Here is an 11,470-nt window from a genome sequence, read left to right as displayed (position 1 = left end):
GTCAGCATTACCATGAGCCCTTTTAACATGTATTTTCATTCACCTCTATCACCTGTAAAGATCCTTCCCAAGAATCTTGCATTTTGTATTTTTCCACAGGGCTTAATACTAACACCAAGTCCCCTATTTCAAAAGACTGTTTAGACGTATGTAGGTCATGCCACTCCTTTTTGTTTGGACTGACTATCCTTGAGGTTAGTCTCAACTATACCCATAATATCTTTTAACTCTTTCCTGAACCTTTGTACATATTCAGTTACTGGTTCTCCGTTAGCCTCAGGGTCCCCTTCCCAGGAGTCTCTGAGGAGATCTAGGGGTCCCCTCACTTCCCATTTGATCTCCTATACAGAAGGGAGAGAACCTGGTTGATTCTTGGGTCACCTCCTGCAAGCAAATAGGGTAGCATTTCACCCCAGGCTTGAACTCTTATTTGCATACATTCCCAGGATAGATTTCAGAGTTCCACTAAACCTCTCCACTAGTTTATTTGTCTTTGGGTGACGTGGTGAAGCTTTTAGTTGATTCACCCCACACAACTTCCAGAACTCACTGAACAGCTGAGACATGAAATTTGACCCAAGGTCAGATAAAATCTCTTTAGGGAAACCCACTGTGCTAAAAATAGGGAAAAGGGCTTTTGCCACAGAATCAGCCCCTGTATTAGTTAGAGCAACTGCTTCAGGATCGCTAGTGGCAAAGTTAATTACCACAAGGATGCATTTCTTCCCCCTTTGGGTAGGATGTGGTTCCCAGTTGCCTGTGATACTTCACATAGCCTTTCTGCAATACAGTCTGTTTCTTTGTATGCAGGGCACAATTTGTCCCAGCTGGGGGTTTCTTGGGTAGGATTGATCATTGCTTGAGGATTGTCCACCCTTAGTTCTCACATCTTGATTTCACACTGACATTTCTTTTTGTCCTCTTCTAGTTTCTTTTCATTCTCTTCCCATTCATGTTGGATTCAAAGGGTTTCCAACTGCAGTTTCTCTCGCTACACCTGCATCCATTCGGGGCTAACTTGTAAGCTGGAGGATCTATTTCTTCCTGAAGCTGTAGACTCTGGGACCTCAGATGAGTCCAGGCAAGCTGCCTGCCCTCCTTTGGCTTTGTCATAATCCCTGAGGAGGCTTCTTAACTCTTCTGGTTTTTTTCCAGCATGGAATATGCAGTGATCTGAACACAATTCTTCTGTTTTTTTGGTGCATTTGGCATATGTTTCTTTGCTCATCTTGCCCTTGTTTCTGTTCTGTCTCTCATCTGAAATAAACAGAAAACAACAAACTGTAGCCTTTCTTTGACTGTTCCCAGCCACCCCACTCAAGACTCACGGAAACTGTTGCACTTTAAGCATGAATGTAACTCTCAGTTCAAATAGCAGGCTGTATATAAATCCTGTTTAGACTACGCCACTATCACATTCCAGAGTGCAATTCAGACAAGTGAGGGATTGTCACCAACTGCCCTGCAACCTGGGGTGCCTCACAATTTTTTGGTGCAAGTCCCACCTGGGTTCCTCATAAACAGCCAGCCAGCATGCAGGTCACAGAGTATCTGTGGATAGCTACAGCCTGCCAGCAACAGTGAGCCCAGCAGCCTCGGTTATTACTTGCAGGGTGACCACAATACACTCCCAGTTCTGAATTTTCCCCAAAGACGTGTGTTCTGCACTGTCCAGCCCTCTCCTGGACAGTTGAGATATCATAACCCCATTGCCCCAGCAAGGGGTCAATATACAACGATTTGCCACTTTAATTGGAGTTTCCCAACATTTCAGTTTAAACAAGCACTGGATTAGTTTAAGACTAAAACAAGGGTCTTTATCTACAAAGAGATTTTAAGCGAGTACAAGTTCAAGGCAGTAAATTCAGAGATGGTTACAAGAGGAAACAAAGAAAATGCTGTCTAGTGGTAAAACTTAACAAGCTTGACTTGACTCAGATAAAATCCTTACCACGTGCTCCCAGCAACAGGGATGACTAAATTTCATGTCAGGATCTCTCCCAAAGTGAAAGAGAGATAGATAGGGAGAGATACCATAGGGTGTTTTTGCCCCTCACTTTTATAGTCCAGTCACCCTTTGAAATGCATCTTCCTGAGGGTTCCCCCTAGATAAAGTTAATTCCCACTATGAGGATGCAGACAGAGTCTCATGGTGGAAGAGGTTCCATACAGTTTGCTAAAATGCAGGCCAGTCTGTTCCTGCCCCCTGGCTGTCTCAACCACTTTGTTTACCCCAATTTACATATAAGTAGTAAACACACATTCCATGGTTTAAGATAGAGCTGCTTAACTGCCTCTTCCTAATCAGAGCTATGTGAGTCTGGACATGTGTTACCAACATCATTCAGAGGGAATTCATAACTTTACATATAATGTTGCTACACATGTCACCACGATATTACTGACCAGCGAAGAGTTAGTTTTCAAATGATACCTCACAAGGCATATTTTGGACAAAGATTATTACAATGGTGTATAGGGTGTGAATACAGGAGTGCAATCAGTCATAAGGGCCTAGAATGGAGCATGCGGAGGGACGATTTGGGTTTGAACTGTTCAGGTAGTAGGAACCATCATCTTTTTGGAAAGAAAAGGAGGCTGATATGTACCATCCAACTGGGAGGGGGCTGGGTGTCCCCTCCATTTCTTCTGCTCTCATGGTCTGTTTTCTTCTCTTTAACACGTAGTTCCCCTTTTCCATCTGCTGGCTGGTGCATTAAAGAGGAAGGAAACTGGGAGTGAGAAGAGGAGATCAGTGCTGTTTGGTCTCCGTTTTGCAGTGTCAGCTGCAGGGGAGGCGTAAGTGGTGTGGAAATGGGTTTAATTCAGTGCTTCCTCCATTTTCCTAGAAAGTGTGGATCCTGCGTGAGGGAATCAGCAGAGAATGGCAGGGCTGCTTGTCATGGAAGGAGGGGGACAAAAGCTCTTGTCAGTGACCAAATGGGTTCATAGCCACCTCCCACCCCATCCTTCTCCCTATGCCCAGGATGGAATCTGGAGCCTGAGTGGCTTCAGATCAGCTAAAAAAGAAATCTCACTCATCTCCTAAAAGCTTCAAAATGCAGCTGATGAAGGTGGCTGAGTTGGGTGAAAAACTGAATATGAGGGCGTTAACTGCAAGTGAATTGATAGTCTAAGTGAGAGAGGGCTGTGGTCACCCCTTGAAGGAGACCTGCCCAAGCCAGCTTGGTTAGTCTGCTGGTCACAGCATAGTGCAGGGGTGGCCAAACTACGGGCCGCATCCGGCCTGTCAGACATATTAATCCAAACCTTGAGCTTCTGCTGGGGAGCAGGGGCGGGGGCTTGCTCTGCTCTGCAGGTGCTGTGGCTCCTGGAAACAGTGGCATGTCCCGCCTCTGGCTCCTATGCGTAGGGGCAGCCAGGGGGCTCCGCATGCTGCCCACACCCCATGCGCCACCCCCGCAGCTCCCATTGGCTGGGAACCACAGCCAATGGGAGCTGTGGGGGCGGCGCCTGCAGACGGGACAGCGCACAGAGCTGCCTAGCTGCGCCTCCATGTAGGAGCCGGAGGGTGAACATGCCGCTGCTTCCGGAGCTGCTTGAGATAAGCGCCGCATGCAGCCTACACCCCTGAGCCTCCCCCCACACCCCAACCCCCTGCCCCAGCCCGGATCCCCCTCTCACCCTCCGAACCCCTCGATCCCAGCCTGGACCACCCTCCTGCACCCCAAGCCCCTCATCCCCATCCCCACCCCAGAGCCTGCCCCCCCCAGCCAGAGCTCACCCCCTCCTGCACCCCAATCCCAATTTCATGAGCATTCATGGCCCGCCATACAATTTCCATACCCGGATGTGGCCCTAAGGCCAAAACGTTTGCCCACCCCTGGCATAGTGGCTCTTCAAGACTCTCTCTGGGGTGCCGAGAGTCCTACTGGGGAAAGTGAAAGACCTACCCCTACGTGCAAAGCCACAGCTGCAATTTTATAGACATTGCTGCTTGCCAGTTGCTTCCATATTTCCTCCTCATTGTACTGTGAAAAGAGCCTTGTGGCCATTATTCCAAGTTAGCATTACAGCAGCCTGACGGAATCTACCCTGCAAACAAAAGGTGCGGTGTATGGGGGATGCTTAGCTAGGCTGCTGCAGGATGACCTGGGCCAGATCCATTTAGCTAGCTGGACACAATGGGGGGGGGGGAGGGGGAGGAGCAGAGTGAGGGCAAAGGAGGATCCCCAGGCAGAAGAGGGGGAGCAGGGGGATTCCCTAGGCAGACTATAGTCAGCCATACAACCCACACAAGTTTAGAGGCTTATCTCTTGTCTGGCTCCTTCCCCTCCCCCACTCCTCAGCAGCAGAAGTCACTTTGGAAGTGGTGTGCACCCTGGCTGGCAGGCTGCTGGAGGAGTCTGTGGCCTCAAATTACACAGCAACAGAACCCTGGGCATAAAATTAGCAGCAGAGTTGTGTGTGTGAGGCACTGGGCAAAAATGTCACATTCAGCAGAACTCTGAGCAGAGAGAGAGGGAGTTGAAGCTGGGGGGCATTACCCCTGTCCCCCAGCTCTCACCTCCCTGCACTAGACGTGTCCACTTACCAAGACTCCGGAACCCACTGGCTTGAAATAAAGCACTTCTGGGGAGAAGTCATTTCACCGTGTGCCTCTGAGAAACAGGATTATTTTGCCTTTTCCTTCCATCTCATTTTTCCCTTTTCTGCCCCCCCCCCCCCCCCCATTAATCTCTCTCCTCTCATTCTGAAAATCCCCTTTCTATTCTCAGCCCCTTGCAGGGGAATTCCCTTTCACCCTGCAAAGGATGCTCAGCACCCAATACGGAAGTATGTGCTTTCCCCCTCCCCTTCCCCCCCCCCCCCCCCGCCCTCGCATGATTCCCAGGGAGCATCTTGTTGCAATGGGCACTCAGACTCCACAAGCTGTTTGCCTTGAAGTCTGGAAAACTAAATAAAGCACTGGCAAGAGGGGTGAGGGCAGCCAGGCAGAGACTGGCAGCCACTCAGGGGCTGGGTTCTTCAGATACTATGCCAGCTGCAGCAGATGTCTCATTCAGAAAATTTCATGGGTTGAGGGATTATTTTGGCTTCATCCTCACATCTTAAAAAGAGAGAGCCTTGGGATGCCAGTGTTGAATTGCCCTGAAACCTGTGTGTGTGAGAGAATTCTTCAAGGGCATCTGTATGTAGCTCAGCTGTGGATTGTCCAGAGGCACAGATATACATGTGCTCCAGTTGTCCAGGGACCAATGTGTGTAGATTCACACAATATTCAGTCTTGCCACATTTCTGTCGAGTTCAAAGCACTGGCACTACCCAGGTCCAGGCGATGAGTTGCTAGACTAGATATCTTTCAGGAACAGAGACCTGTTTTTATTTCTTCTCCCCACTTGCATTCTGCATTCCAGCAGATCTCATAGAATCATAGACTTTAAGGTCAGAAGGGACCATTATGTTTGTCTAATCCAACCTCCTGCACAACACAGGCCACAGAATCTCACCCACCCACTCCTGTAACAAACCCCTAACCTATGTCTGAGCCATTGAAGTCCTCAAATCATGGTTTAAAGACTTCAAGGTGCAGAGAATCCTCCAGCAAGTGACCCATGCCCCATGCTACAGAGGAAGGCGAACCCCCCCAGGGCCTCTGCCAATCAACCCTGGAGGAAAATTCCTTCCCAACCCCAAATATGGTGATCAGCTAAACCCTGAGCATATGGGCAAGACTCACCAGCCAGACACCCAGGAAAGAATTCTCTGTAGTAACTCAGATCCCATCCCATCACACGCCATTAGGCATATTTACTGCTAACTGTCAAAGATCAATTAATTGCCAAAATTAGGCTATCCCATCATACCATCCCCTCCATAAACTCATCAAGCTTAGTCTTGAAGCCAGATGTGTCTTTTGCCTCCACTGCTCCCCTTGGAAGGCTGTTCCAGAACTTCACTCCTCTGATGGTTAGAAACCTTCGTCTAATTTAAGTCTAAACTTCCTGATGGCCAGTTTATATCCATTTGTTCTTGTGTCCACATTTTGTTACTTAGCTTAAATTCCTTTCCCTCCCTGGTATTTATCCCTCTGATATATTTATAAAGAGCAATCATATCTCCCCTCAGCCGCCTTTTGGTTAGGCTAAACAAGATGAGCTCTTTGAGTCTCCTTTCATAAGACAGGTTTTCCATTCCTCGGATCATCCTAGTAGCCCTTCTCTGTACCTGTTCCTGTTTGAATTCATCCTTCTTAAACATGGGAGACCAGAATTGCACACAATATTCCAGATGAGGTCTCACCAGTGCCTTGTATAATGGTACTAACACCTCCTTATCTCTACTGGAAATACCTTGCCTGATGCATCCCAAGACCGCATTAGCTTTTTTCACGGCCATATCACATTGGCAACTCATAGTCATCCAGTGATCAACCAATACTCCAAGGTCCTTCTCCTCCTCTGTTAATTCCAGCTGATGCGTCCCCAGCTTATAACAAAAATTCTTGTTGTTAATCCCTAAATGCATGACCTTGCACTTTTCACTATTGAATTTCATCCTGTTACTTTTACTCCAGTTTACAAGGTCATCCAGATCTTCCTGTATGATATCCCGGTCCTTCTCTGTATTAGCAATACCTCCCAGCTTTGTGTCATCCGCAAACTTTATTAGGTTTCAGAGTGGTAGCCATGTTAGTCTGTATCAGCAAAAAGAACGAGGAGTACAAGCTTTCGTGGGCATCCGATAAAGTGGGGTTTAGCCCATGAAAGCTTATGCTTAAATAAATTTGTTAGTCTCTAAACTTAGCACATTCCCACTTTTTGTGCCAAGGTCAGTAATAAAAAGATTAAATAAGATTGGTCCCAAAACCAATTCCTGAGGAACTCCACTAGTAACCTCCCTCCAGCCTGACAGGTCACCTTTCAGTATGACCTGTTGTAGTCTCCCCTTTAACCAGTTCCTTATCCACCTTTCAATTTTCATATTGATCCCCATCTTTTCCAATTTAGCTAATAATTCCCTATGTGGAACCGTAGATTATTCTTAACCTCCACTCCATCCTCAGTGTTTAGTGGTCCCACTTCTTCTTTCTTTGTTTTCTTATTATTTATATGGCTATAGAACCTTTTTACTATTGGTTTTAATTCCTTTTGCAAGGTCCAACTTGTGACGTGGGAGCCAGCTGAGGTCACTCAATCAGGGTGAACTGCAAACAAAACAGGGCAGACAAACCCCAAACACTGGTGGATATTCCAATACTTAGATTTACCAAGCCAGCACAAAACAGCTTCTATAGTACCTTACAGGTTACTCAGAAGTCCAAACAACGCAGTTCCCTTAAAGTACCCAGCCTCAGGCCTCCGTCCAGACACACACGTCAGAGATGATGATGATTACTGAAAATCTTATCTCATCATATAAAATAAAAGGTTCTTCCAATCCCAAAGGATCAGCCATATACCCAGGTTCAATTACAACTTAGATCTTACCCAAAATACCCGCTAATAGCCAATTCTTATTAACTAAGCTAAAATTTATTAAAAAAAGAGAGTTGGTTAAAAGATCAATATACATACAGACTTGAATTCAATTCTTGAGGTCCAGATACATAGCAGAGATGAGCTTGTAGTTGTCAAAAGTCCTTTTAGAAATAGTCCATGGGTTATAGTCCAGTGTCCATATTCAGGGTGGCTCCAGTCAATGACTGGGGATCTCGATCCTTGTGGCTTAAGGTTTCCCCCTCTTGAAACCCAAAGCAGATCTGAGATGAAGTAGGATCATGTCCCAGGGTTCTTATACATTTCCAGCAGCCTTTCGGCCTGAGAAAACAATAGGCTTAACTCTCCTTCCAAACATCCTGGCAATTAGCACAGGGTAATTTATCCATTAAACAGTTCAGATACAGGTTAACACAACCTTCAAAGAGACATATAGACAATACTATTTCACTCAAGTATCAAATGTTAATATTCCTTTTTTGATCTTTGAATTTAAAACTATAGCAATAGACAAGACTTGTTTGCTTACATCACAAGCCCTGAGCAAACATCTACCCTTTTACCTCTAACAATGCAGACTTGCATTTCAAAGCTCTATTCATTTACATATCTTCCTAACCAGTCCTTAAGGTTCACCCATGGGTCAGGTCAGTCTGAGTTAACTCTTTCTGGCCCTGTCATCTTTCAATGAGATTATATTACACTCATAACATCGCATGGCTTTTGGCCTTTCTCACTTTATCCCTACATGTTCTGACCTCAATAAGGTAGCTTTCCTTGCTGATCCCTCCCATCTTCCACTCCTTGTAGGCTTTCTGCTTTTTCTTAATCACCTCTCTGAAATGCTTGCTCATCCAGCTTGATCTACAACTCCTGCCTATGAATTCCCCCCGCCCCTCCCTTTCTTGGGATGCAGACTTCTGATAGTTTCTGCAACTTTGACTTGAAATAATCCCAGGCCTCCTCTGCCTTTAGATCCACAAGTTCTTAAGTCCAATCCACTTCCCTAACTAATTTCCTTAATTCTTTAAAGTTAGCCCTTTTGAAATCAAAAACCCTAGTCACAGATCTATTTTTGTTTGTCCTTCCATTTAGTTTGAACTGAATTAGCTCATGTTTGCCCGAACCAAGGTTGTCCCCTACAGTCACTTCTTCTGAGGTCCTCACTACTCACCAAAACCAAATCTAAAATGGCATCCCCTCTTGTTGGTTCAAGATCTATTAGCAGCCTTCATCTACCATGGTCTATAACTCAAGAACAGCATTCTCCTTTGCAGGGGAAGAGGAATCAGTTCTTGAGCTTTGTTGTCATTCACTTGCAAACACTGATATTTTAGAGGACACAGTCAGGGTACATTTTTAAAGAACCAAAGCTTTTCCATTCTTTTGAGCCTGAGCATGTTGCCGTGGATGACTTCCACTGGCAGCTGAAGCCAAGCTGATACTCGCACTCCCCTATCACCTTTTACCTGACTCTCTCTAAGGCCTGGTCTACACTACGAGTTTAGGTCGACTTTAGCCACGTTAAATCGACTTAAGCCTGGACACGTTTACACTACGAAGCCCTTTCTGTCGACTTAAAGGGCCCTTTAAACAGGTTTCCTAACACCAACTCGACAAGGGGATTAGCGATAAAATCGACCTTAGGGGGTCGGAATTGGGTTAGTGTGGACGGAATTCGACATTACTGGCCTCCGGGAGCTATCCCACAGTGCTTCATTGTGACCGCTCTGGACAGCACTCTCATCTCAGATGCACTGGCCAGGTAGACAGGAAAAGCCCCGCGAACGTTTGAATTTCATTTCCTGTTTGCTCAGCGTGGAGAGCACAGGTGACCATGCAGAGCCCATCAGCACAGGTAACCATGATGGAGTCCCAGTCCCAGGATCGCAGAAGAGCTCCAGCCTGGACCGAACGGGAGGTACAGGATCTGATCGCCATCTGGGGAGATGAAGCAGTGCTCGCCGAACTCCGAAACAGTAAAAGAAACGGCAAAACATTAGAAAAGATCTCCAAGGCCATGAAGGACAGAGGCCATAACAGGGACGCGCGGCAGTGCCGCGTGAAAATTAAGGAGCTAAGGCAAGCCTACCACAAAGTCAGAGACGCAAACGGAAGGTCCGGGGCAGAGCCGCAAACATGCCGCTACTACGCGGAGCTGCATGCCATTCTAGGGGGTGCAGCCACCACTAGCCCAAGCGTGTTCTATGAGTCCCTCTCTGCAAACGGGGAAGCGGGTTCGGCGGACGAGGAAGATGAGGATGGAGAGAACATAGATAGCTCACAGCAGCAAGGAAGCGGAGAAACCAGTTACCCCAACAGCCAGGATATGTTTGTCACCCTGGACCTGGAAACAGTAACCCCCGAACTGACCCAAGACCCTGAGGGCACACAGGGGGGGACCTCTGGTGAGTGTACCTTTGCAAAAATTACACATGGTTTAAAAACAAGCGTGTTTAATGATTAATGATTAATTTGCCCTGGCAATCGCGGCCAGTACAGCTACTGGAAAAGTCTGTTAACGTGTATGGGGATGGAGCGGAAATCCTCCAGGGACATCTCCAGAAAGCTCTCCTTCATGTAATCCCAAAGCCTTTGCAAAAGGTTTCTGGGGAGGGCTGCCTTATCCCGTCCGCCATGGTAGGACACTTTACCACGCCAGGCCAGTAGCACGTAGTCTGGAATCATTGCATAACAAAGCATGGCAGCGTATGGTCCCGGTGTTTGCTGGCATGCAGACAACATCCATTCCTTATCGCTCTTTGTTATCCTCAGGAGAGTGATATCATTCACGGTCACCTGGTTAAAATGGGGCAATTTTATTAAGGGGACATTCAGAGGTGCCCCTTCCTGGTCTGCTGAACAGAAATATTCCCCGCTGCTAACCACGCGGTGGGGGGGAGGGCTGAAGTGACCATCCCAGAGAATTGGGTGTGAGGGGGAGGGGAGTTAGTTGGGTTTGTGCTGCATGTTAAACCTGAAATCGCATCCCCTCCTTTTACATTGCAAACCCATTTTAAATGGCACGGGTGCTTGGTATGGGAAATGAGGGCAGAACTGTTTGAAACCATCCCCACATGTTAAGAAGGTTAAAAAAGCCCAAAGACTATGTCTTACCATGGCTGCCTGCAAGCTGAAATCTGTGTCCTGGCACTGCATGAGTGATCTCTCACACCAAACCAGGAGACTCTCAATATAAGAGGAAAAATGCGACCTTGTAACGAAAGCACATGTGCTGTGTGATGTTGTGAACAGCAAAATCTAAAGTGAAAGAGTCTACCCATTGTTCTCTAAAATGTATCTTTTTTAACAACCTCTCCCTTCTCCACCAGCTGCAAATCTTACTCCTTCGCAGAGGCTAGTGAATATTCGAAGAAGGAAGCGAAGGACGCGTGACGAAATGTTTACTGAACTTCAGACTGCCTCCCACGCTGACAGAGCACAGCTGAATGCGTGGAGGCAGTCAATGACTGATTTTAAAAAAGCCCAATATGAGCGAGAGGAGAGGTGGCGTGCTGAAGATGAGAAGTTGCGTGCTGAAACGCGGGCTGAAGAGGAGAGGTGGCGTCAACTTGTAATCAGAAAGCAAGAGTCGATGCTCCGGCTGCTGGAGCATCAAAGTGATATGCTCCTGCGTATGGTTGAGCTGCAGGAAAGGCAGCAGGAGCAGAGACCGCCGCTACAGCCCCTCTGTAACCAGCAGCCATCCTCCCCAAGTCCCATTGCCTCCTCACCCAGACGCCCAAGAACACGGTGGGGGGGCCTTCGGCCACCCACTCACTCCACCCTAGATGATTTCCATAGCAATAAGTTTTAAAGTTTTAAATTGGAGTGTGTCCTTTTCCTTCCCTCCTCCCCCACCCATCCTGGGCTACCTTTCCAATTATCCCCCTAGTTGTGTGCTGAATTAATAAAGAATGCCTGAATGTGAAGTATCAATGACTTTATTGCCTCTGCAAGTGGTGCTCGAAGGGGGGAGGGTAGTAGGGGAGGGTGGGGTGGTTGGTTTG

Source organism: Terrapene carolina, unplaced genomic scaffold (genome assembly GCF_002925995.2).
Source record: "Terrapene carolina triunguis isolate 2854851 unplaced genomic scaffold, T_m_triunguis-2.0 Scaffold247, whole genome shotgun sequence".
Lineage (NCBI taxonomy): Eukaryota > Metazoa > Chordata > Testudines > Emydidae > Terrapene > Terrapene triunguis.
This window is presented reverse-complemented; position numbering follows the sequence as displayed.